The 27,787-nt window shown below is 45.7% G+C and overlaps 1 protein-coding gene across 6 annotated transcripts in view; it reads right to left on the reverse strand.

The window, feature by feature from the left end:
- SLC8A1 (solute carrier family 8 member A1) overlaps positions 1 to 27,787 on the reverse strand; it is a 303,786-nt gene that overhangs the window by 190,227 nt on the left and 85,772 nt on the right. The window lies entirely within an intron of this gene.

Raw genomic sequence — 27,787 nt, forward strand, 5'->3', positions numbered from 1 at the left:
TTGTCTGCCTGCTTCTTATATTGTGCCTTGGCCCTTTCTAAGTTGAGCTGGAGCTGCTGATGGATGGCTTCCATCTCTTCTACAAAATGTTCAGCCGCTGGAACGCTCCATCTCTCCCCTCCTTCCCCTGGAAATGCCCTGGGGTGACACCCGTAATTAGCCAAAAAGGGACTCATCCCTGTGGACACATTCTCCGCATTATTGTAGGCAAATTCTGCCAACGCCAACTTTTCGACCCAATCGTTCTCTCTGTCATTGACATAACACCTAAGATATTGTTGAAGAATGCCATTTGCCCTTTCCGCCTGCCCGTTGGTTTCAGGGTGCCGGGCAGTTGAAAAATTAACTTCCACGTGTAGCAAGCTCATGAGCTTCCTCCAGAACCTGGAAGTAAATTGTTTGCCTCGATCTGAGATCACCCTCGAGGGAGCCCCGTGCAACCTAAAGATATGTTCCACAAACAACTTCGCCGTTTCTTCCGCTGTGACTGCATGTGAGCATGCTACAAAATGGCACATCTTAGTTAACAGGTCTACTACTACCATGATGGCTGTTTTCCCCTTGGACCTTGGCAGATCCGTCATAAAATCTATTGATATCGCTTCCCAAGGCCGTTCTGGTGTGGGTAAAGGTTCTAATAACCCTGCCGGCGCCCTTCTTTCCCCTTTGGCTCGCTGACATTGGTCACACCCTCTTACATACTCCCTTACATCTTCCCTCACCTTAGGCCACCAAAATTCCCTGGTAACCAACCACATGGTTTTGTGTTGCCCAAAATGTCCCGCCGTGGGGCTATCATGCAACTGCTTGAGTACTCTCCCCCTCAATTCACCTTCGGGTATATACAGTGCCCCTTTGTAATACAATGCCCCATTTCTTTCCTCAAAACCTCCGGGGCTCTCGCCCTCCCCCCTGAGACCTCTGAGCTTATCCTGGGCATATTCATCATTTTCCGTTTCCTCCACCAGTTCCCGTTGCCCCACCAGCGCCGCCCCACACACCCAGCGGTCCTCCGGGATGACATGTCTCTCTTCGATCACCTCCTCCCCTTCCCAATATTCTGGTTTGCGTGAGAGCGCATCCGCCCTGACGTTTTCTGGGCCTGGCACATAACAAATCTCAAAGTTAAATTTGGAGAATTCCTGTGCCCATCTCACTTGTCGTTGGTTGAGCACTCGAGCTGTTCTCCAATACTCTAAATTTTTGTGGTCGGTGCACACTTGCACCTTGTGTTGTGCCCCAATTAATAAATGTCTCCACCTCCGGAATGCTTCGTGAATGGCAAGTAGTTCCCTGTCATACACCGTGTAATTCCTCTCGGACTTATTCAGTTTCCGCGAGAAGAATGCACACGGTCTCCACTCCGACGCACTCCTCCCCGGTTGAAGAAGGACCGCCCCTATAGCCCGGTCGGATGCATCTGTTTCCACTCTCATGGGTTTTTGTAAATCCACATGCAGAAGTTGTTCTTCCGAGGCGAAAGCCCTTTTCAGTTCTTCAAAGGCTCGATCCGCCTCCACCGTCCAAACAAATTTCTTCTTGCTGCTGAGGCAGTCGGTGATGGGCGCCGTCAAGTGGGCAAAGTTCTTGATGAACTTCCGATAAAAGTTCCCAAACCCCAAGAATCTTTGCACGTCCTTCTTGGTCTTCGGTGTCTTCCATTCCAGTACCGCTTGAACCTTGCCTGGATCCATGGCCAATCCCTTGTCTGACAAGCGGTACCCCAGGAATTCCACCTCCTTGGTATGAAACTGGCACTTCTCCAGTTTCACCCACAGCTGGTTGGCTTGCAGCCTGCCCAACACTTCTCGAACGTCCCTCACATGCTGTTCCTCATCTTCCGAATACACCAACACGTCGTCTAAAAAGGCCACACAGTTCTTGTAGAGCAAAGGTCCCAGAACGTGGTTTATAAAAGCTTGAAAACAGGCGGAGCCCCCTTGTAGACCGAAGGGCATAACGAGGTATTCAAAGGCTCCCAAAGGGGTAAACATGGTGGTCTTCCATTCATCTCCCTTCCTTATGCGTATCAGATTGTACGCCCCCCGCAGGTCCAGTTTTGTAAAAATCTTTCCCTTCCTTACTCTGGTCAAAATGTCGTCAATTCGGGGCATAGGGAAAGCCAGGGGCTCCGACACTGCATTGAGGGCCCTGAAGTCACACACCAGTCTCGGTTTGTCTGTGTTCTTTTTGTCCACAAAAAACACTGGGCTGCCCCCCACCGCTCGGGACTCTCTGATGAAACCTCGCTTCAAGTTTTTGTCAATGAACTCCCTCAGCTCCTGCATCTCCCTGTCTGACATGGCGTACAGCTTGCCTACTGGGAGTTGGGCCCCTGGGAGTAGGTTGATTTGACAGTCAAAGGGTCTATGCGGTGGCAGTTTGTCTGCTTCCCTTTCGCTGAATACGTTGCTCAGATCTGCGTATTGCGGGGGCACCTTCCCTTTGCCCATCACTTCCATCCCCGCTAGGGTGACTCTGTCTCCTCCCGAGACCTTCCCCTCCTTGCAGTGTTCTAGGCAATGCGCTGACCCAAAGGAGACCACCCTCTGATGCCAGCCCACTAGCGGATCGTGTAGCGCCAGCCAGCTCATCCCCAAAATGATGGGCGCTCCTCCCAGGATGGCCACATTAAACGCTATCTGTTCGGTGTGCCTTGCCACTCTCATTATCATCGGGACAGTCTGTTGGCTAACTTCTCCCCCCAACAGCTCTCTGCCGTCAATCGTAGTCACCTGCAAGGGGTTACTTAAAGGGATGGTCTGTATCTGGTGCTCAGCTGCAAACTCCTTACTCATGAAATTACAGGAGCTGCCTGAATCCAAAAGCGCCTTGACCTTTAGTGGGTGTCCGTTTGGCAGTTCTAGTAACACCTCTATCACTAAAGCAGGTCTGGGAGGTTCTGGCATGGGCACTTTCATTGCTCTTTGGCCTGGCTGCTGTGCCCCGACGGTGGCAGCCAGGCGTTGGCTTTTACTTGCTCCTTGCTTTCCTCTTCCTTTCCCCCAACAGCTCCTGCCATCCCTTGCCATTCCTTTCTTTGTGGGCAGACTCTGGCAAAGTGCCCTGGCTGTTGGCAGAGATAACATCTCTTGGCGCTCCTTCCCTCCTTCTTCCGCCCTTCACTGGGATTTGAAACTGCGCGCGCCCGCGCTGTTCCAACTTCCATCGGCTCTGCCGGCGGGAAAGATGGCTCTGGAATGTCTGGAATGCGGAACTCCCTCCAACGGTCTCCTTTCCCTTCCCGCCTTTCCAAAGCCCTCGCCTCCTGGCGCGCTCCTATGGCCAGCGCAGATTTGGTTAATTGGTCCATAGACTCCGCCCTGGGCCCCCGGGAAAGCTCATCTTTGACGGTTGAAGAAAGCCCCTCTTCGAAAAGCATTTGGATGGGCTCCGCCGATAGGTCCCACCCCAATTTATGAATCAGCATAGTAAATTCAGTCCAGTACTCACGGACAGATCTGCTTCCTTGCTGGCAAGCCATTAACTGCCTTCGCACCACCCCCTGCTCAATATCGCTGGAAAACATCAGGTCCATGGCACGAAAAAACTTCCTCGTGTCCTTTAAGATCTCATTATTCGCTGCCATCAGGGGTCTAACCCAATCTTTCGCCCCGGATTCGAGATGGCCAATCACATACGCCACCCGCGATTCCTCGTCGGGGAAGTCATCAAACTGCAAGTTTAGAGCGTATTGCATCTCTGTTCTAAAGGCATGATAGTTCCTGGGATCCCCCCCGAATTTCTGCACCAATCCTGGTACCTTTCTGGCGAGCGGGGTGGTTTTCTCCTTTCCCTTTTCTGCATCCTGAGCCCTCCTCTCCTCAAGCCTCGCCGTTTGCAGCGCCAACTGGATCTCCAACGCTCTGTACCTTTCTTCCAGGCTTGGACCCCCTCCAGCTGCTCCTGCACCCCCGGTTCCGGCTGGGTTGCTCATGATGCTTCTCTCTGCACAAGCTGGCTTTCGGTGACTTTCGGATTGCTGTGATGGGACGATGAGCTGCTTGTGCGTAAAATGCAAGTCCCTCAGAGTTTGATCAGGTTTTCAAACCTCTGCCTGTGACGGAGCCCCTCCAGCATGGCTGCGTCAATCACTAGTAGAATCCGAAAGTGGCTGCTTTCGGAAACGTTTCCAACATAAAAGCTCCTTAACGGAAACACGTCGTCTGGCCTCTCGGCGTGACAGTTTCCGTCGAGGTGTGGGTGTCCCTATAGGAGGTCCTGAGACCTCCCCACTGGTTTCGCTTGAAGCGTCTCTGAGCCATCCCTCCGACTCACTTTCCCTTGGAGTTCTTGCTCGCCCTCTACTGGTTCCCTCTTCCGCTGCTACTGCTCTCTCAACCTCAGGGAGCCTTTGCACCTGCGGCGCTTTAGATGTCAGTTCCCTGACATCCCTGATACAATTCATCTCCATAATGCCTGTTCAAATACGGCTTGATGGAAATATGTTCAAGCCTGCTCCCGTAAACCACAGTGGAATAAGGCATAACCAGAACAAATAAAGGAGGGAGAAAGGTGAAGTCTCTGTCCCCAGGTGATCTTCCTAGAGCCCCTTTCAAATTACCAAGGCAACTGACTGAAGGAAAGTAAAAAACAAAATTCTTTACACCACAAAAATATATCCACCAATGTACGGTAAACTCTGTAAACACACACACACACACACATTTACAGTCACATAGAAATTTAAGACGTATGTGAAAAGACACAGTGCACTGAAGTCAAATAATCATTAAAATGTGACTGAAGTTTTGAAACCGCTCCAGGAAGAAATGGTAACGACAGTGAAATAAATACACAATTTGGCAAGAAATGAAGTTTACTTGGAGGGAGAAATTATTGCAAGCCGTTCTTTCTCAGATAAATGACCAACTGCTACAGGATACTGGGCCGCAGGGAAAGGGAGCAGGGCTGATGAATTTTCACTGGGACTTGAAAATATATACCGCAAACTTAAGATTGGAAAAAAATAAGAAATCGGGAGAAATCAAAATGGAAAGTTTCGCCCAGCCCTCCTGGATACCTCTATCCAGGATCTCATGCTGTGCAGGTGTGTATTTGTTAATTTTTTTTTTAACTTGAAGGGAGCCCAAGAGTGTTTGGGCTGAGTGCACGAGCACAACAGATGCCACAGCATATGCCCCATTCAGCCTGATGAAGAGGCACATTTAGTGACTCCTACAAATGGCTGCAGTTGTAAACTGTGGTAGCAAGCTCACTGCAAACCTGCCTTGCGCTGGAATTTTGTGCCAGCAAAGTAAGGACAGTTAACGAGGAAGCTTCAGCCTTGAGCCGTGATTCTATAGAAGTGTTTAAACTTGGGGAAATAAATGCTAACTTTTTAAGAGACGACGATAGAGAGTGCGAGAGCGCAGAAATGAGTGTGTTTTTGCATTCTTGGCATAACGCAATTGAGCGCCAAGATTGTCAGGATGCTGAGTTTTGCGTGGCAAATCCCCTCCCCCCCTAGTGAAATGAAGACACAGGACACTTTATTTAAGGTTAATGGGCGTAAAAGGCCACAACTTTATTGATTACAGGATTTGAGAGGCATTGGCCTTAGGCATTGGTTCCTATCGACTACACGGCTTCAGCCCAATTGCATGAAGACCAGGAAGGGTTAACCACCAGCCGGGGGAGTCCTGCTGAAGTATGCCAACTAGGATCCCCCGGGTGTCACAGCTCGGGGGCGTGCCTTAGGCCCACACCTCCATAGGCTTCGGACAGGGCAACGCCCCCCGGAGTCCTTTACCGGACTACCCTTTGCTTTGGGGGAAGGTGATGGCGTTTCCTTCTCCCCTTCATTTGCATAACAATACCCCTGCCAATGCCTAACCGCCAATACCAGGAAAGTTGTGACATTTGCTACGAGGTAGGTGAAAAAACCAAATGGCTGGTGCCAATTTGCCAAGTAGAAAAATTCCTACCAGGCCCCTTGTGGTGACCAACCGGAGTCCATAGCACGTCAGAGAGCTAAACCTAAGGGAGGGCGGGATGGAAAACCGAAGCAGCTGGAATGGGGAAGAGAGGAAAGTCCCCGGGCGCGCCAGCCTTAAATGTTCCAGGCCACGCCTCCCCTGCCTGTCGATTGGCTGGCCAGGGCGATGATGCACCCGAGGATTCCCCTACTCTCGCGGGGGCTGTCGGCCAGACCCCACATGCGTGGGGAGGGGGTGGGCCCGCAACCCCACCACCTCTCCAGCTCGGAAGTGGCTTTATCAACCAAACTGACTTCTCTTTTTTTGGCACAGAACTGTGGAATACACATCTAGCAACCAGTGCATAGGAGGGAAGTTGTTCTTCTTTCTTTTATCTACTCAGAACAGGCATACTCTGCGCCCGCAGGGAGGAAAAGGCGATGGGAGATGAGGCAAGGTGGCTGCTCCAGCCCAGGAGGTGCAGTTCATATGTTCTCTTTTCAGCTGGGACTTTGATTACAGCCCTGGCTGTTTGACTCCTGAAAAGGTTCACTTGTTTGTTTTGTTTGCAACTGTTCCCATCTGTCCAGTGCCGTTGGGTTAATGCTGATCTATGTTTGCTAGTTACAATGCCTACTCATATACGATCATGCCAAACAATGGTTGCTTTGGAACACAGGCAGAGGCAGACAAGTTAGTTGCAGGCTGTTTTAAACAACAGCGTGTGCTCCTGTAAAATGCCTGTTTGCTGCAAACAAGCAATTCTGTAGTACTGCAAATGTCCAATCCAAGTTCAGAATGTTGAAAATCTCACTGACTGCAATGAAAGAAACAGGCCTATGCTTAAAGCTCTATGCTTAAAGTATGTAGAAGATCCCAGGTTGAACCCCGGGCATCTCCAGTTAAAACCAGGAAAGTCTCTAATCAGAAACCTTGGGGAGAGAGTGCTGAGCTATGTGGGCCAATGGTCTTACTTGATAGAAGCAGGTATGGAAGGATCTGTCAATCCCTTCTCCACATTTTGCATTTTTTTAAAAAAACAGGCTCCTCATGGAAGTTCATCAGCGTTTTAGTGCAAATTTCTCTTCATAAACACATTTTTGTATGTGGTTTTGACTAATGTACACATTTTTGCAAGCAATTCCCCCTAATATAATGCATTTGTGTATGTTGTTTTCACCAATATATTCCATTTTTTTTTGCACACTTTCCTCTAATACATGCATTGTTTTAAAACACTGCTGGGCAATGTGTGTTGAAAAATTCAGATATGTGTGAATTTTCAGATAAACTGTGTTTCGGTTCACATGTTGCTTCGCAAAATGCGAATCTGATAGATGTGGCTTCAAATGAGACCTGAATCAACTGTCTGTCCTATTCCTACACATAAGGCATCTTCCTATATTCCCAGGTCCTCTGTGGAAAGAAATGTGACGAGTAAGAAACACAAGAATGTCTTCGACTTCCCAGTATTTTGCCAGAGCAAACCTTGTAACTTCTAGCAGTAATAACCTTCCAGCAAATGGCACCGCGCTTTGCTGAGAATATATCATATTTTAAGTCGAGATATTCTACCGTACTGATAGGAACTGAGCTTATTCATTATTTGGTATGTCACTGTAACAGGAGTCTGCTGCATTCCACTTCAGTTCTGTATTTCATAACATATGTACAACATGCTTAAGTGTGTGATGTCAGCTTCTAAACCACCACCATTTTCTCTTCCCGAATCTAGAAGCAACTACAGCCCTTCCTAGAAGAAGAATCAGCAACCCCTCATGTGAGTCTCTCATGCCTGATGACTAAATCTGATGCTTAACAACCACCACAGACTGTTATCTCACCCTAAGGCCAGGTGTGGACAAATACAGAAAACCACTGCATGTTTCTGCTGCTGCCCCTCAGCAAACTCTTACAGGTGAACTTTCCACTCCCCATAAAGCAAAAGGAAAAACAGAACCACATCTTATTTGTGTATGCTGTAACTGATTTACCCACCTGTGTTTTTACTCCAAGGCTCTCAGAGCAGCTTGCAAGATCAATAATAAGACCGTCCCTGCCCTCAGGTTTACATTCCATGACACACACGGAAAAATGGGGAGAGGGAGGACAAAGCTCAGGGCTAGTTCTTATAATGATCGGCTGGAACAGAAAACGTTCAGGTGGCCCAGTAAGAATGGCTGCTGCTAGGTGACAATTGAGGGAGGGTCAAAGGGACCTGGTCTCTCAGCAGAGGTCATGGAATGGCCCTGCTTCTCTGCTCTCCCACTGCTCTGCGGCCTTACACCAAAGATGGTAACCTGTGGCCAGCCAAATGTTGCAGGCCACAGGTCTTGTTGTCCCTGATATTGGGCCAGTCTTCCTCCCCCAATGTAGTGCCCTCCAGATGTTCTGGGCCACAAGAACCAACATCCCCAACATCATTGGCCATGTTTGCTGTGGCTGATGGGAATTGTAGTCCAAAACGTCCAGAGGCCTCCAGATTGGGGGAGGCGGCCCTAGTCGCTAGCAACCTGTGGCCCTCAGTGAAAGGAAAGATGCCAGCGCAGGAAGAAGAACTGGAAAAATGGACCACGAACCCACCATTCCCCGCTCCCTCTTACCATAAACTTTATGGACCTCTATGGGCATAATGAAGAACTTAGACAAAGGGATGACGAAAGATGTTGCGTAGAGTGGCTTCTGATTTTCCCTGGTGTTTATTAATAGCAACGGTATTTATAAGACTATGTTGTTTTTGTTAAGAACCTAACTAGAAGCATGTCATGCTCATCACTTTCATTTTAAATAAATTCTAAAGGAGTCCTTATCAGGAAAGCTTGCAGCTTACTATAAACGCAGGAAACACTTGGATGTGCTGCTCCCACCCCTGGCTAAAGAAGATTTGCTCCCCCCCCCCCCGGAGATAGCATGGTGTGGAAATTCTTGCCATGGTTCAGAGAATCCATCAATTAAAAAAAAAAAAAAGCCCCTGTAGGAGAGTTTCAGCTTCTAAAGATTTCATTCATAGAGGGTGGGCAGTTTTCAAAATGGAAAGAAAGGAAAGACTGCGAAGGTAGTGGTGGGAGAACAAGTTTCCACTTCCCTGGAGAATTTCAAAATATCAAGAGAAGGCATTTAGGGGAAGTTAAAATAAAACATGTAAGCTGAAAGGTGGTGGTGGGGTTCTGAGGCCTATTGAAAAATGGGGCATTTTTCATTTGTCAAGAATCAACTCCAATGACATTTAGGGCTGGCTATTTGGTCCTTAGGTAATTTCATCTCTGCATAAAAGTGCCCTGCCCTTGGGAGTCTTCTAGCTTTGCTCCATGCTTCCCCACAGAGATGGGTCACTGCCTTTCCTACCCTATATAAAGTTTCTGTCAGCAATTCTTCTTCTTGCCAGTGCAGTTGCCTGCTTCTCTCCCTCCTGCCTGGATTGCCTTTCTGGAATTTTCTAGGGCACGCTGTTACAGCCTATGATTTTTGTCGTGCTTCTTGAGACAAATGCTTCAGTCAGACTACGTGGCTGGAAAAGGCCTGGCCCCGAGAAAACCACTGAAAACGTACACATTTTTATACAGTGGTACCTCGGGTTACAGATGCTTCGGGTTACAGACACTTCAGGTTACAGACTCCACTAACCCAGAAATAGTACCTCGGGTTAAGAAATTTGCTTCAGGATGAGAACAGAAATCGTGCTCCGGTGGCGCGGCAGCAGCGGGAGGCGCTATTAGCTAAAGTGGTGCTTCAGGTTAAGAACAGTTACAGGTTAAGAACGTTCCTCCAGAACGGATTAAGTTCTTAACCCGGGGTACCACTGTATATGAAGTTTTTGTTTTGTTTTGGTAATACCTCCACTGTATTCATTCCTGTTTTCTCTTCTCCAAGCAAACCCCATTCACATGCACAGTGTTAGCAGTTAACTACTATACGGGTAGTGTTACTTTCCTTCTTCTCTCAGCCTCTTCCCATTCACAGCCCAATCTGTCCCTAGGCCTAGTATGCTGACAGTTGGTTTATTTATATTTTTAAGGAACATTTCACAAGCCTCGGAGAAGAGAAATGTATGGCTCATTTCAACAATCTGCCGTCTAAAAAGCTGCAGGTTTTATTTCATTTTTTTCCAGCCTCTGGGATAGATTTATATATGTGTGAGAAGGGCTACTGCCAAACTCTCTCCCCTCCCCTCAGCAATGCTGTGTGTTTTGAGCTTTAACATGATGCCCCACTCATCTCCTTTCAAGCAGAGTTAAATGCCCTAACACACTAAACTATGGTTGAAAAGAGATGAGTGGAGTATCAAGCTAAATGCATTTTGTTTTGTCAAAGCAATTTTTTTTTAAAAAAAGACCCTAACACACCATCTAACCTTGGCTCTGACAAAACAAATAGATTCTTGGATAATAGCATGAGAGGTAAGGGCAAAAATCTGACCCGTCCTTTGTGTCTTCAGGAAGCATCTCTGATACTGCTTGAAGATGCTTCTCTTAAGATTGTAAAGACTTCTTGAACAGTGTGGCACTTTGTGTTTTATTCCACAGCAAAGCAGAGGATATTACATGGTCTGTTCAGGCTAGCAATGTTCCAGGCACCAAGATATTTGCATTCAGATACAGGCTGTGATTTTGGATTCACTTTTTGTTTACATTCAGCATAGAACAGGATTTTCCTTCCCCAGTTTGGGGCAAGTGAAGGGTGTAATTTCAAAGCAAGTTATTACGAGACAACGATCTTATTTAAACCTATCTGTCTTATTTATTCTGGGAAAAAGTAATCCCAGAAAGTGCTTCCAAGAGGATAAAAGTGAGGGTTGCTACTGGACAGGAGAAATATTTATAAGAAATGCTTCTTCTCCAGAGCCTACTCTAAACAGAAAATAATGTTCAACTGTGTGAATTGATACTTTGGCTATATATGGTTGAGGAACTGCTGTGCATGTCTGGTGATGAGGGTTGATATATCCCTTGCATTGTGTGTATGTTCTGTGTCTAAGAGTAGAATGGGGTCCTCAGTAAGCACAGGAGAAAAACTGGCTGGGTGAATCAGACAAAAGACCCAGCATAGTCCAACATCCTGTCCTCACAGGACCAAATTCCCATACACAAGAGATGATCTTAACAGCATTCTCCCTAGTTGTGCTCCCCAGCAACTGATATTCAGAGACACACCGCCCCCAATACAGAAGGAAGTATACAATCACAGTGGGCATTGGTTGTCTTATCCTCTATAAATTTGTCCAAACCTGTTTCAAAGCCACCCAACTCGGTGGCCGCCATTGCATCTACCATAGTTTGACTCTGCACCGAGTACCCCTGCGATGCAATGCAAGGAAGATGTCAACAAGAAAGAATCAGCAAATACGCTGCCTGTTTCAAATACCACCCCCTCCCCAAGCCAGGCTCTGAAACTGGAAATACACCTGGCTTGAGGAGCAAGATTATGGGGGAAACCAGGGAGTATTAAGGGAACAACTGGCAGCTGTAGAAGGGTCAAGCACACGTCCTTGCAGGTGATTTCCCCCTGCATTCTCCCCATCACAACCCAGGTTTGTGTTACCTTGTGGGGGGTGGCGTGGAAACAAAGCTTTGGGAGCATCCAGTTCAGCCCTAAGGGGCCCCCAAGCCCAGTAGAAACGTCACTGTGCATTGCCATTCTCCCAGGCTTTCCAGTATGTGATGGAAACTTCCACTGGCATAGTTTCCTATTATGGAGATTTTGAAATTTTCTGCATGCTGGAAACTCTTTCCTAATTGAATCATCTGCCATGTAATCTTCGTACATGAACAGAACCCCCAGGATGTACACAAGACAGTCTACATGGGGCTCTGGAATCTGGCTATGCCTGTTAGGCCACCCCAGTGCCCCGTGTGAACTCAGATCATGTCCTAAAATGCACCTGCGGCTCCACATTCCCAGGGAAGAGCAGTGAGGCCAGACAAGTTGTGTCTCAGGCAACTCTCTTGGCTGCCATTATCGACCTTCCTGTTGAAGAAATCCTGATAAACCTCTGAGGGATCCTACACTACCACTGTGATTCTTCAAGGATCACATCACCGTGGTTTAGGCGTCATGGAGACTGTTTGTGGCCTTTAGAGCACACCTTGAAAACCACGGAGATAGGGTGATAGGTGTCAGTTTAAGTGGCCCAGGTTCAAAACTCTGCAAACCACTGGTTGCTGCCGTATTATCGTATTGAGCTGTATTATCAACACTGACTGGCAATGGCTCTCCAGGTAGGAGTGTTTTTCAGCCCTATCTGGAGGCAAGGCCCTGCAAGACTAGTAGTAGGCCAAGGTCAGATAGGAAATGTAGGCCCCATCTCTGCATTTACTTATCTGTATATTATCTGTATCAACCTTTTATGCATCTTCTTTAGAATATTGGTATCTTCTGCCAAAGGGATTCCCCCCTGACTCTCTTTACAAAATCAGTAATCTTTACCAAAGGGTCCCTGTTTGCCTGAGGGGGACTCGGGGTATATGCCCTGTCAAAATCGTAATCCCATGCCAATTGCTCCCTTGCTCCCCCATCTCCGTTCTGGCTTGCCTGGAGGCACCATGAATCGAACCCGGGAACTTTTGCAGTCCCATTACTGAGTTACAGTCTTTCCGCAAGGTAGTTCTCTCATGCTGACCTACCTCAGAAGTCCATGTATTGTAATATAACTTGGAAGAATCTGGGTAAAGTGAAAGATCATCAAAACGGCAAACACACATATTAAGGTCCTTTGAATTGCATTTTGTGTCAAGACCTAAGTGACAGGGTGCTGTCCCTTTCCAACTCAACTCCAGTTGCAGAACAGAGCCTACAGTTACACAGCAATATTAACTGATTGCTAAATCATTCAGGAACCTTCAGTGTAATTAAAGCATCTCTTAATTAGACCAGAGCATGCAAGCTCATACATAACTTATTTGCATTGCAGAAGAGGATTATCAGCAACTCCTGCTTGCCTGCAGCACTAGTGAAGACCTTCAGGTTTTTTTGTTTTGTTTCGTTTATAAGGTGGGGAAGAAGAATTACATTAGTTTTCATTCCTCTGCAAGGTTAGAAACCAGAGTCTGAAACAGTTTTTTTAGAGCGGTTTTTGTCAACTGGCACTAATAATCATAATAATAATAATAATAATAATAATAATAATACTTTTTTAATATTTATACCCCGCCCATCTGGCTGGGCTTCCCCAGCCACTCTGGGCAGCTTCCAAAAGAATATTAAAATACTGTGATACATCAAACATCAAAAGCTTCCCTAAACAGGGCTGCCTTCAGATGTCTTCTAAAAATCTGGTAGTTCTTGTTCTCTTTGACATCTGGTGGGAGGGCGTTCCACAGGGAGGGCACCACTACCGAGAAGGCCCTCTGCCTGGTTCCCTGTAACTTGGCTTCTCGCAGTGAGGGAACCGCCAGAAGGTCCTCGGTGCTGGATCTCAGTGTCCGGGCAGAACGATGAGGGTGGAGACGCTCCTTCAGGTATACTGGACCGAGGCCATTTAGGGCTTTAAAGGTCAGCACCAACACTTTGAATTGTGCTCGGAAACGTACTGGGAGCCAATGTAGGTCTTTCAAGACCGGTGTTATATGGTCTCGGCGGCCGCTCCCAGTCACCAGTCTGGCAGCTGCGTTCTGGATTAGTTGTAGTTTCCGGGTCACCTTCAAAGGTAGCCCCACGTAGAGCACATTGTAGTAGTCCAAGCGGGAGATAACCAGAGCATGCACCACTCTGGCGAGGCAGTCCGCAGGCAGATAGGGTCTCAGCCTGCGTACCAGATGGAGCTGGTACACAGCTGCCCTGGACACAGAGTTAACCTGTGCCTCCATGGACAGCTGTGAGTCCAAAATGACTCCCAGGCTGCGCACCTGGTCCTTCAGGGGCACAGTTACCCCATTCAGGACCAGGGAATCCTCCACACCTGCCCACCTCCTGTCCCCCAGAAACAGTACTTCTGTCTTGTCAGGATTCAATTTCAATCTGTTAGCCGCCATCCATCCTCCAACCGCCTCCAGACACTCACACAGGACCATCACCGCCTTCACTGTTTCTGATTTGAAAGAGAGGTAGAGCTGGGTATCATCCGCATACTGATGAACACCCAGCCCAAACCCCCTGATGATCTCTCCCAGCGGCTGCACGTAGATGTTGAAAAGCATGGGGGAGAGGACAGGACCCTGAGGCACCCCACAAGTGAGAGCCCAGGGGTCTGAACACTCAACCCCCCCCCCCACTTTTCTGAACACGGCCCAGGAGGAAGGAGCGGAATCACTGTATGACAGTGCCCCCAGCTCCCAGCCCCTCAAGACGGTCCAGAAGGATGTTATGGTCGATGGTATCAAACACCGCTGAGAGATCCAGCAGAACTAGGAAACAGTTCTCACCTTTGTCCCTAGCCCGCCGGAGATCATCAACCAGTGCGACCAAGGCAGTTTCAGTCCCGTGATGAGGCCTGAATCCCGACTGGAAGGGATCCAAATCACTTGAAAATGAATGTTGGATCACTGATATTAAACTGCTGTCCCAACTAGAGGCAATGTATATTTTGCTCTTTATCTACTTCTGATAAATAAGCCACCATAGCTGCTAGACGGCTGTGAAAATTTGTGCCCTGGGCTTTTCAGACTTGTCTACCCATGTACTATCCGAAACCCAAAGGGAGACATTGGTTGCCAGATGTGAAATATATTGGCATTATTTTCAGCTCTCCTGCCCCATTACAAAACATGTGCTCTACCACTGAGCAACAGCCTTTCCCTTAAATTAGGGGCAGCGGGACTATTGCTCGTGGCCGAAAGCAATTGTACCAACAGCGCAACCTTTCTCAGCATATGCCGCTGAGCTGGAAACTCAGCGCAGGCTGAGTATTTTGGCGGCAACCAGACTTTTGAGGGGGTTGTGTGACTCGGCTCAAATGCGTTCCAGCGCATCGGCTCTGTTGAAACCAAACAGCCAACGTCAGCAAGAGGAATTAGCAAGCCCTCTCCAACACTCAGGGGCTGTGTGCTCAATGTAACGCTGATCTCCATCCACAACACACTGCTGTGGGTAATAAAGGATTACAAAAGCATCTGCAACTACAAGGCATTTATACTGCAATCCTCCCTTAAATTAAAGCAAGCCAAATAAGCTTGCCTTGCTTTCCATGCCAAGTTTATTTTGGGAGCAAATGTTTCCAGCTAAGCTTTCTGCAGGATGTTTTGTATTAAGTGTGAATTCTATTCCTCCCCTGCCCCCCCCCCGATTTCTTGACTTGTCTTTATTTACCAAGTTGCTTTCAAACACAAACCACCTAACTTTTACCTGCAAGGGGACAGCTGTCTTCAAACAGCAACAGAACTGCTCTAGGTAATGCCTTTAGGCTGCAATGTTGCACGAGAGAGGCTACCCAAAGTTAAATGTATCATGTATAAACAATGAGCCAGGAGCAGACTGAGGGGCGGGGGATTAGCAGCTGGAGAGTTTCTGCTTTTTAATCTTATGACTGTAAGAACTTGCATCATAAGGGAGCATGGACAACATCCTGGAAATGCATGGTAGCCTCCAGCTTTCATGACAGCTTAATGAAGGGCTACAGAAAGCTCCAGCATCGCACAGTTGAGGCTTCAAATTATTTATGCCATAGTCAGGGCTATATGTATTCCATGCAAGTGCATGGAGGTGGGGGGGGGGAGCATGCAATTGGTACAGAGCTCAGAATCTCAGTTTGCATTTTAGAAGAAATCAAGCTTCTAGCCACTGAGGCTAGAATCCCTGAAGCCAAAGTGGTAGTTTGCATATCATTTCCAGCCAACTAGGTTTCGGTGACCTTCATAGATCTTTGTCCTTCAAATGATTAGAAACAGCATTAATAATAATAATAATAATAATAATAATAATAATAATAATAATAATTTTTTATTTATATCCCGCCCTCCCCAGCCGAAGCTGGGCTCAGAGCGGCTAACAACAATAAAAGTAACACAGCATTCTAAAATCAATTCAAAATCAAATTAATGCCAACCATTGGGCTAGAGTTCAATGAGGATTACCAAAGGAGGGGGCCAGACTGTACCTTGGCCAAAGGCCTGGTGGAACAGCTCTGTCTTGCAGGCCCTGCGGGAAGATGTCAAGTCCCGCAGGGCCCTAGTCTCTTGTGACAGAGCGTTCCACCAGATCGGGGCCACAGTCGAAAAAACCCTGGTTCTGGTTGAGGCCAGCCTAACCTCTCTGTGGCCCAGGACCTCCGAGATGTTTTTGTTTGAGGTCCTCCGTGGGACATACCAGGAGAGCTATTTGCTTGTTTTGGATCATTTAAAAGGAGTTAGAAGTCAGGTCTTCATAATACACTTAGGGTTACCCTGAGGTTTGGGAGTCCCTCTTAACAGGTAGCATCACAGGATATAATTTTTTTGCTTTTTCCTCTTCCATCCCAATGCTTTTTCCCTTTTGTGTCATGTCATTTATATCGTGGAGCCAGGGAATGTCTTATCACTGAGATCTGTAAGTCACACTAGCACCCCCACTTTTCTTTTTTTGCTGGAGGATAAACCATGCCATGCAATTTAGATACACAAATTATCCCCATCCGTCTAGCGCATGTGTTTCTTATGTTGTCCACACAGCAGAACAAAACTGTCCACCCTGTGCTGTAGCAACAATAGGCACTTTAATGCTCAGTTTAATGCTTGAATTTGCTGAAATGCTCTGAATGTATTATGCAAAGGTCAGACTAAGGTCATTCCAAGGATCCTGTCTGGCCTTAAGCACCCTCCTAGGCCAAACTGCCTTCTTTCTTTTTTTGGAAAAACCCAGCATACATCTTTCCCAGTGTGTGGAGAGAGGAGACAATACCAAGCTCTCATTCACAAGCCACAGAATTCATTTAAAAATAAGTCAGTAGCATATTCAATTAATTTCTCTGAGATTTCCCTGTATATGATTTTATTAAAAACATTTTAACAACCTTCTCTTTGTGTCAATTATTTAAGTAATTAAGTAAGTTCTCCTTGCACGCAGAGTTGCAAACTGTGAGCAGCGGTGTCAAAACTCCTCCATCTTTTATCCCGGCTTGCTTTGAAATGAAAAACAGCCTTTAAACTTTATATTAAAATGTTTTGTCCCACTCTCCCATCTCCTTATGGGGGCACTTGAAACAGCTAACAGACTCCAACCAACAGACAGAATTAGAAACAAACATAATCCACAGCATTAAAATTATAATAATGAATAACACAACGATAACCACAAACAGCGTAAGATAAACTGAGAAAACCAGTCAGTAAAAAATAATTAGCACTTAAATAGTAACAGAATTAAAAGCTGCCTGAAAGAGAGAGCCTTCAAGTTCTGGCAGAAAACCAGCAAACACCAACATGTATTTATTTACTTGCAGGTTTTCATACCACTTCAGAACTAAAAGAGACAATATAAAATACAAAAGGTTAAGTTATTGGGTCGGGGAGTTCCATTTTTCAGGGTTCTAGAAAAGAGGAGCTTGCTGGCCACACATACATGTTAAATGGGCATATGCATGTCGCTGATGATTGGTTGCATGTTAACTACCTGGCGCTATGCAGACTGTTTGAATTGCCTTAATGCAGCCAAGATGCTGAGTTAATATGTGTGCCATCTCTAAGCTCCAAGGCTCAACACATCTACAACCACCGTCAGGTTAAACAAAACACCTGTCATGTTATATCAGAGAGATAACAATATTCCTTCAAATGCTACAGCAATCTCGCTACTCCCTCCTTGCTACGCAGGCTGTATAAACTGCTCTGGTGCTAAAATGTAGCTGTGTGTTTCTTAAATGCCACCTCAGCGGACTTTGGAGCTTATTTTAAAAGGAAAAAGGAAAGGAAAGGGCCACTCGTTTGCTACTTTCAGGCATCTGCACAATGAACCTTTAACAACATTCCTTAAACTGGTGCACGGTGGCTGAGGCTGATGGGAATTCTGGTCCAAAATATCTGGAGGTCACTGTTTTGGGGGAAGACTGTTATAGGAGGATGAAGAATCACCTTTAAGAGGGGGTAAGCATATTCTCAGAGGACACAGTAATGTTCAATGTAAGGAAGCTTCTCTGCGTGTTAGAATGCCATAGTTTGAGTTAGAGAATACTGGACCCCCAGAGAGCTAAGTAAAAGTAAAGGGACCCCTGACCATTAGGTCCAGTCACAGCCGACTCTGGGGTTGCGGCGCTCATCTCGCTTTATTGGCTGAGGGAGCCAGCGTACAGCTTCCGGGTCATGTGGCCAGAATGACTAAGCAGCTTCTGGCAAACCAGAGCAGTGCATAGAAACGCCGTTTACCTTCCCACCGGAGCGGTACCTATTTATCTACTTGCACTCTGACGTGCTTTCGAACTGCTAGGTTGGCAGGAGCAGGGACCAAGCAACGGAAGCTCACTCCCTCACGGGGATTCGAACCGCCAACCTTCTGATCGGCAAATCCTAGGCTCTGTGGCTTAACCCACAGCGCCACCCGCATCCCGCAGAGAGCTAAGTAGTGCCTGACAAATACTCCCCTCTTCCCAATAGATTGCAGGTGGCAGGGGGGAACATAGGCGCGCGCGCGCGCACACACACACACACACACACACACACACACAACCTTATTATTTCAGGTCTCTTTGCTAAGTTCTTCCAACCAAGCAAATATTCTCACATTTAGGCAGGCCACACCCTCAAGTGATATCTGAATTGTTTAATCCAGAGTAACCACTACTCCAAATAGCCTCCTACCAGATCTCATCAGGTCCATTCTCACCATGAACTAATCTGCTTGAAAGGCGCTCTCTCTCTCTCTCTCTCTCTCTCTCTCGTCCCTCAAATTCCCAAGTGACCAAGAGAGCATGCCATGGCAGCAATGAACATGCCCAATTATTGCTGGTTAAAACTAACCACCTGTTCACATGCTGGGCACGGCTACATAGTAAGCTTTCTAAGCGATAGCGGCATGATTAGCACATTTCTGAGCCCGTCCAACCTCAAATCCAGAACAAATGGCTTCCGCGTGTTGCAGTAATTGGGGGTTTTCAGTCCCAGGTAAGCGGCCCTAGGATTACAGCTTTAAAGCCCTGTAGAAAGCCTTTGGCTAATTAAACAATCTAGCATTTTAAACTGGGGGGGGGGTATTGTTTTTGTTTGTTACTACAGTACGTGGTGCATTTGTATTGTAAGCCTCCCTGTGATGGAGGGTGGATTAGAAAATTAATTAATTAATTATAATAGAGCCAGGATACCTATAATCTATCATGAAAGGATATAAATAAACTGTGAGGGAGGGAAGGGGGAATTGTGTGTGTACAGAAAGGGAATGCCCGGCTCTTCTGCAATCTAAAATGCCGATTTTTCTGCCAGGCAGCTCCCCAGTACCCCAATATTTATTGAGCTGTTACCTCGGGATCTAGTTAACAATCACTATGTGTGTAAGGAACCCCAAAGTCCAGTTGCTCCTTTAGCATAAAATCCCATTGTCTTTAAGGCCAACAGGGGATTAGAACATGCTCTGACTAGCCATCAGGAAGGTCTGACTGAGACTGTGACCATTTTACTTGCCAGAGCAAATCTATAAAAAAAATGCAACCAAATGCTGGGGGAAGGAGGTTCTTCCAAAATGTGCAGAATCATAAGTTTCGATAAAGAATACCAAAGCAGTTTAGGGCATACAAATGTGTTTAAATATTTCTGAATGATCCCAATGCAGATGGATTAAACTTCTACAATACTGCACACTTTTCGTGCTGGAGGACCACGTCTGCATAGGGTCATGGCAAACAACACAAAACAAAACCCCACACCCAACATTTGTAGTGGGAGAAATTCCAGGATATGGGTTATTTTCTTATCTCTTCTAATCTAGCTGCAAAAGTTGCTTGTCTGTAGGATTTTTCTTTTTGTCCCCCCCTTGGCAAAAGCGGAAGCTATGAAATGACAGCAAGTCTTCCCGTGCTGGGAGAATTTGCTGTGACCGTTGCTATGCTATGCAGAAGGTCAGACTGGAACAGACTTTGTAAAATGTGGCCATGAGCATAATTTGGGGCAGCTGCAGCAACGCATCACTCCCTACCGTCTCATCTTTTGCACAGCAGCCCATTTAATAACATTATTCAATACACAGTGCAGGTTTCTACATACCACCACAATTCTGGTGCTTATTTCCATTTATTTCCTTTCTCCCCTCCCCCCCCGACCCTCCATCAGTTCACACTTGTGAAACAACCCCTGGTAGATGGTTTATGACAGATGCAGGCTGAGGCCTACTCTGCATTGGCAGTAGAAGGAGGTGGTAAGAATCTGAAAATGGCTCGATATGGTAGTTTCAGACTGCAGAGAGAGATGGCAGCTTTTGAATGCTTCTCTGTTTGACTCAAAGTACAGTATTGACAGCACACCAGAGAAAGAGAGGGAGAGTGTGCGTGTGTTTCTAGTCAAATGTATTCCCTGTTGTGTTTCTCGATCTACAGGGAGGTTGCTGCCCCACACCATGCATTCAAAAATGTTAGTCCCCACCTGCGGCCTGAAGTGGGACAGTCCTTTCCCTCAACCTGGTTCTACACATGCAGTAGAGTGAGTGAAACCTGAATGAAACCCGAAACAAGAAGCTACGGTGTGGAGAGCTCTTGTTCAGGGTTCCAGCCTCATATGAGCTAGGGGTTGGTGGGGCAGGGAGTCATAAATATTTTGTGCGTGTGTTTCTGCAAACCTTTGGTGGTGCTTTTTATCCGCATGAAAATCTCCCCCCTTGGAGAACTGAAATGGCTCTCTCTGTGTGCGTGTGTGAAAGAGAGAGAGAGAGAACGATAAGGTAGTCAGAATGCAAAAGTCAACGCTGTACTACTTCAGAATGTTGGTGGGGTTTCACAATTCTGAACACACCCCTATGTTATAAACAAACCCTCCCGAAAGGAAAAAGTAGCAGAACAGGGAGAGGCTAGGTTATAAGCTTTCTTCCTGGTGTCTTTACAAAAAAAATTCCTTCCAGTAGCACCTTAAAGACCAACTAAGTTAGTTCTTGGTATGAGCTTTCGTGTGCATGCACACTTCTTCAGATACACTGAATAGTGTGCATGCACACGAAAGCTCATACCAAGAACTAACTTAGTTGGTCTTTAAGGTGCTACTGGAAGGAATTTTTTTTTGTTTTGACTATGGCAGACCAACACGGCTACCTATCTGTTCCTGGTGTCTTTGTTTTTCTATTTTGGAAGAGGTTTCTTTCTTCTTTCTTAACGTGGAAGAGCATTCAAAATTCTCCTGCCTGCTGCAGTTATTTCAATTGCTGCATTCCCCCGCTATGTGTAGACTAGGCCCTGAGTCTGTACACTTAAATGCGTAAATACAGGTTTGCAAAGAGTTCCTTGTCTGGCCACCTGTGATGAGTACAAATCTCCTCCAGGCGACCTGACAGAGAAGCTTTAGAAAAAAAACTAGCTCTTTTCCCCTTTTCATCAACAAATCACTAACACAGTTATTTGTGGGCAGACAGGGTAGTAATTAGGAACACAGAAAGCTGCCGGACACCAGGTCAGGCTAGGTTCATTTAGCTGAGGGCCAAACTAGATGTGATGTTTGTCACATACTGTGGTGTTTTGCAGCTAATCTTTATTACAAACAAATAACTGGTGAAGGGATGGCTGAGCTGGATTTGGGACTGTGGTGTGGGTGGAAATGGGGACCTTTGCCCCTCCTCTGTCCTGATAAGAATCTGACACACCCAGTCCATGCATACTATTTGCAACAGGACAAAACCTTTCATTGGTGCCCGTGAGAAGCATGAAGCTGCACTGCTTGATCCCTCATGTCTGGGATAGCTCAATCAGCAGAGCACTGGACTCTTAATCTCAGGGGCACGGGTTCAAGCCCCACATTGGGTAAAATATTTCTGCATTGCAGGGGGTAGAATTAAATTACTCTTCTTCTTTGGAGTTTTTTTGTTTTTTTCTAGCAGAGGTTGGATGGCCACCTGTCATGGATGCTTTAGTTGAGATTCCTGCATTGAAGGGAGTTGGATTAGATGACCCTTGGCAGTGCCTTCCAACTCTACAATTCATAGAATCATAGAGTTGGAAGAGACCACAAGGGCCATCGAGTCCAACCCCCTGCCAAGCAGGAAACACCATCAGAGCACTCCTGACATATGGTTGTCAAGCCTCTGCTTAAAGACCTCCAAAGAAGGAGACTCCACCACATTCCTTGGCAGCAAATTCCACTGTCGAACAGCTCTTACTGTCAGGAAGTTCTTCCTAATGTTTAGGTGGAATCTTCTTTCTTGTAGTTTGGATCCATTGCTCCGTGTCCGCTTCTCTGGAGCAGCAGAAAACAACCTTTCTCCCTCCTCTATGTGACATCCTTTTATATATTTGAACATGGCTATCATATCACCCCTTAACCTCCTCTTCTCCAGGCTAAACATGCCCAGCTCCCTTAGCCGTTCCTCATAAGGCATCGTTTCCAGGCCTTTGACCATTTTGGTTGCCCTCCTCTGGACACGTTCCAGTTTGTCAGCGTCCTTCTTGAACTGTGGTGCCCAGAACTGGACAGGTGAGGTCTGACCAGAGCAGAATACAGTGGCACTATTACCTCCCTTGATCTAGATGCTATACTCCTATTGATGCAGCCCAGAATTGCATTGGCTTTTTTAGCTGCCGCGTCACACTGTTGGCTCATGTCAAGTTTGTGGTCAACCAAGACTCCTAGATCCTTTTCACATGTACTGCTCTCAAGCCAGGTGTCAATGATTTTATGACCTCTGAGGTCCGTTCCAACCCTACTTCTATGATTCTTAGGGTCTTGTCCAGTTAAAGATGCCAAACTATGGCTGGTGAGACTGTGCTAACGTTGGTTACAGCTTGTGGTTAGTGAAGAGAGAACTTAACCAAGATGACACACTGGGCTAAACCTTGGCTTAGCTCATGGGTAGGCAAATGTAAGGCCCGGGGGCCGGATGTGGCCCAACCACCTTCTAAATCTGACCCGCGGACGGTCTGGGAATCCGCGTGTTTTTACATGAGTAGAATGTGTCCTTTTATTTAAAATGCATCTCTGGGTTATTTGAGGGGGAATAACCTAGGAATTCGTTCATTATTTTTTTTCAAAATATAGTCCACTCCCCCCACAAGGTCTGAGGGACAGTGGACTGGCCCCTTTCTGAAAAAGTTGCTGACCCCTGGCTTAGCTCAAGTGAGGCACACCTGTAAAAATGACTGGGGAGCAGCAAAGCATCCGCAAGCTCTTCTCCAGGAGCCTGAATATTCGCACAGTCTTGCTAGACCAGTTTGGCTTCCCATGTTGCGCGAATCACCTCAGGAGGTAACAAGAGCTATTTATGGACTATTTCTTATTCCTCTCCCCCACCCTTTAAAACGAGGAAGCGAAAAGCCAGCCACTGCAAGCTGAAGAACACTAGGTAGTATTTGCATTCCCATAAGCCATTTCCATTCATAAGTATGTTGAAAAGATTCACCTCTGAAATTAATTGGAAGGAGACAAAGTGCACCTCTAACATTTAATTGGACAGGCAGAGGCCAAGGCACCTGGCTTATTTTCCAGGGGAAGAAAAGCAGCAAGAAAGATTTTACTTCCAGTTTTCATTATTGCCATTTAAAAAAAATATGTAAACAGCCTTTTTGCAGAGAATCAGATGGCCCGGGCGATTTTAAATTATTATTTTTTGTACGGAGTCACTAGTAGGTTCACGGCTGCCAACACATGATAAGAGTACAATAATTTACCTCCCACTTTGGAAAGTTTCTTTTCCTTTCAAGTACACCAGGCTGGTGTCAGCCCTTATAACGAATGTCCCAGTTTGCAGAACCTGCAAAACGACTGTGACAAAAACGGGGAGCCTCTTGTCCACCCAGAATTAATTGCACCAGATGTCTGTATGACTATTTTTTGCATAATAAACATTTTCACATCTCAGCCTCCACACCATATTGCTTCTCTTGCTTGTGTGAAGTGACTGCAAAGCAAGATACTACAATGGATATGACAATGATGAGGAAACTGTTACACGGGGACAGGGGAAGTGGTGGGGGGGGGGAGCTACCCTAAATGTAGAAATTGAAAAGACAAGCAGCTTGCAAAAGGTAAGGCATCTTTCAACACCTCATCAATTACCAATGTAGCCGGGACAAGCTAGTTGACAATGAAAAATGAGCTCCTATTTAACTCATTATAATTTTGGTGGCAGCTTGACATGCACCAGTAACACAGACACGTTTGTTTACATCTGCCCTGACATCAACCCTAAATAGGGGTTTTTTCCTGTTATTAAAAGAGAAGAGCCAATGCAATAGAGGTGGCACACAAAAGGAGGGCAGATAAAACCAGGTGAGCCGAGGTTACAAGAGGAGCCTGTGCTCAATGATGTGCTACTCAGATGCTCAGAAAGTTGAGGAAATTTAAATCTGCTTTAACGTTTGTATATTTTAAAGCATGGGTGTGAATTCTTCTTGATTTTACTGCTTTATCTTTTGTAAACTGCCTTGAGTTTTTGTTTTTGTTTTGTTTCTTATAATCAAGCGGTATATAAATTCTATGAAATAAGTACATAAATGGAAATGCACCAGCCTCGGGCTGCCTTATTTCCCTGGCAAACATGATGATGAATGGCTTTTCTCAGGTCCTTGCAACTCCAAAGGAAGTCTGCACACATTTGATTAACACAGTCCCTCCCCCTTTAGGGTTTAAAAGCTCAGTTTCGTCTCACATTACCACATCTCCAGGAAGGAGAATCCAGCCATCTTTCACATGAATTTCTTATTGCATGCAGATTTATATTAATACTTTATATAATAATTATATAATACTTTATATATAATACTAATATAATAATTTATATTTATGACACCGTGGGTGGGAGGTGGGCAGGCCTCCATTCTGCAAATCAAATTACCATATTTTTTGCTCTACAAGACTCACTTTTTCCCTCCTTAAAAGTAAGGGGAAATGTGTGTGCATCTTATGGAGCGAATGCAGGCTGCGCAGCTATCACAGAAGCCAGAACAGCAAGAGGGATTGCTGCTTTCACTGCGCAGTGATCCTTCTTGCTGCTCTGGCTTCTGAGATTCAGAATATTTTTTTCTTGTTTTCCTCCTCCAAAAAATAGGTGTATCTTGTGGTCTGGTGCGTCTTACAGAGCGAAAAATACGTTATTGTCTTCCAAAGGCAGATGCATTTTTTAAAAGAACTGGACAGGGCTCCTTTTCTGCTTTCACTTTCAATGCTGTAAGTGAGAAGTAGAGGCAAGGGATGCTAAAATGTATGCTTATCTGGGACCCTAAAAAATAAATGCTGGGGACCAGGAATTTGAACATTTGTATTCTCATCCCTAGTGCAGAGCTACTACCTTGGTACCTAAAATGCTGGTGTTGGGGTGGGGCTGAGGGGTGGGAAGTTGAAATATTCTCGTAGTCCCAGCTGAACCTACCAGTGATTTTGTGCCATAAATAAATGAATAACCCACTTTAATCATTTATGCAATCAAGGAGATGAAGACATGGAAATGGCGGTAATATTCTCACGCACACACCACAAAAAGGTGCTTTGGGGAGCATTCTCCCAATCCCTATTAATTAACTTGCACAACTTTCTTTTGGATTAATTAGGATTAGACTAACTCTGACAGCACATATACAGGAACACAGCCTTTAATCTGGTTTAATTAAAACAGAATAACCACCCACCTGCTGATTCCATATTCACGAGCACTAATTAGACTGACACCTCCGTATTTATGTAAATATTCATGAATAGAGTCAGAAGCAACCACTCTTCAGCCTCTTTTGAACAACGCCATACAGAAACAGATCATGCAGACTCAGTTCAGTTGCACCAATGAAGCCTATGATTTTTAGGCAATCCTTATTTCATGCAACATTATGTAAACTCTAGAAGCTTCAATGGGGCTTCCTCACATGCCGCTGTAAATAAGACTGTATCCTTCACCCAAGAAAATACACAGAAATAATTTCCTAAGTCGCACTTAAACCACCCTTTCTATGACATCAGGGCAATTAAGCCAATGGCAGCCAAAGCAGCCACACCACTGCTCTATCAAGAGTGGTTGCAATAGTGCTTGAACTGTGATCTGTCGTTGTGAAATACAATGCATGTGGTCACCTATTGCTTTTTTCGGGGGTGGGGGGGGTGGATGCAGGTGACATTGGCAGCCCATAGGCCAGGAATGGGAAGCCTGCAGCTCTCCAGATGTTGTTCAGCTTCCATCTCCCATCAGCATCAACCAATGTGCTCAATGGTCAGGGATAATGGGAGCTACAATGCAACATCTGGTTTCTCATCCCACCATAGGCTTTGGACGTGCTAGTCTACAAAGAGAGACAAAACAGGTCTGGGGTAGGAGGGAGCCAGTGGTTTAGTAGTTAGAGTGTCAGACGTGGGCCTGGGAAAACAGAGTTCTAGTCCCCACTTGGGAGAAGAAAAGATTAGGCAGTAAAACTCTACACAAACCCAGAGTGCATTCCCTAAGACAGTTGGACAGCGCCATGTACAACTCCTTTTGGCAACCCCTGCAGCTCAGCTGATGCCAAACATATTGCTCTGATTTCCTTTGGACCACCATCAGCAAGGCCGAGAGGGGAGATTTGTCATCTGGGCAGCCCAAGACCTCCATGCACACTGCCCCACTTTGCACCCAGGAGGGGTCGCTTTGGTGTTACTAACAGAGAAAAAACAATGCAGGAAGCAGCAGTTACGAGTTACTGGTCTTGGCAGCCACAGCAGGCGCTGTGATTCTCCAGCAGTTTGGCTTCACCCCTGGAAGCACACTCCATTGTCTCTCGCGGCAGACAGGTGCCAATGAACTGCCCATTCGACCATGAGGCTCACTGGGTGACCTTGGGCCAGGCACTGCCTCTCTCAGCCTAACCTACCCCACAGGGCTGTTGTGAGGATAAAATGGAGGGGTGGGGGAGAACAATGTCCACAACCTCCTTGAACTCCTTGGAGATAAGGTGGGATGGAAATGTAATAAATGAAAAAACAAAATGACAACGAGTAATGGAATTTGGGAAGAATCACAACAATGTGGCACAGGCAAGATCGGGCCAGAAAGGTTTGTTAAAGACAGATGGAAATGACGATAGATAGATAGATAGATAGATAGATAGATAGATAGATGATAGATAGATAGATAGATAGATAGATAGTTACAGATAGGTAGCCGTGTTGGTCTGCCATAGTCAAAACAAAAAAAAATTCCTTCCAGTAGCACCTTAAAGACCAACTAAGTTAGTTCTTGGTATGAGCTTTCGTGTGCATACACACTTCTTCAGATACACTGAAACAGAAGTTACCAGACCCTTCTATATAGTGAGAAGGTGGGGAGGGGTATTACTCAGAAGGGTGGTGGGAATGGGTGATTGGCAGATAGCTGTGATGAGCCTATAGAGACAGATAGAGATGATAGATAGATGATAGATGATAGATATAGATAGATAGATGATAGATAGATAGATAGATAGATAGATAGATAGATAGATAGATGATAGATAGATAGATGATAGATATAGCTAGATAGATGATAGATGATAGATGATAGATAGATAGATAGATAGATAGATAGATAGATAGATGATAGATAGATAGATAGATAGATAGATAGATGATAGATAGATAGATGATAGATATAGCTAGATAGATGATAGATGATAGATGATAGATGATAGATAGATAGATAGATGATAGATAGATAGATGATAGATAGATAGATAGATAGATGATAGATAGATAGATAGATAGATAGATAGATAGATAGATAGATAGATGATAGATAGATGATAGATAGATAGATGATAGATAGATAGATTAGATAGATAGATAGATGATAGATAGATGATAGATAGATATAAATAGATAATCTGAAGTCTTCCTCTTTAAGTGATTTTGTGA

Source organism: Podarcis melisellensis, assembly GCF_964234715.1.
Source record: "Podarcis melisellensis genome assembly, chromosome: 3".
Taxonomy (NCBI): Eukaryota; Metazoa; Chordata; class Lepidosauria; order Squamata; family Lacertidae; genus Podarcis; species Podarcis melisellensis.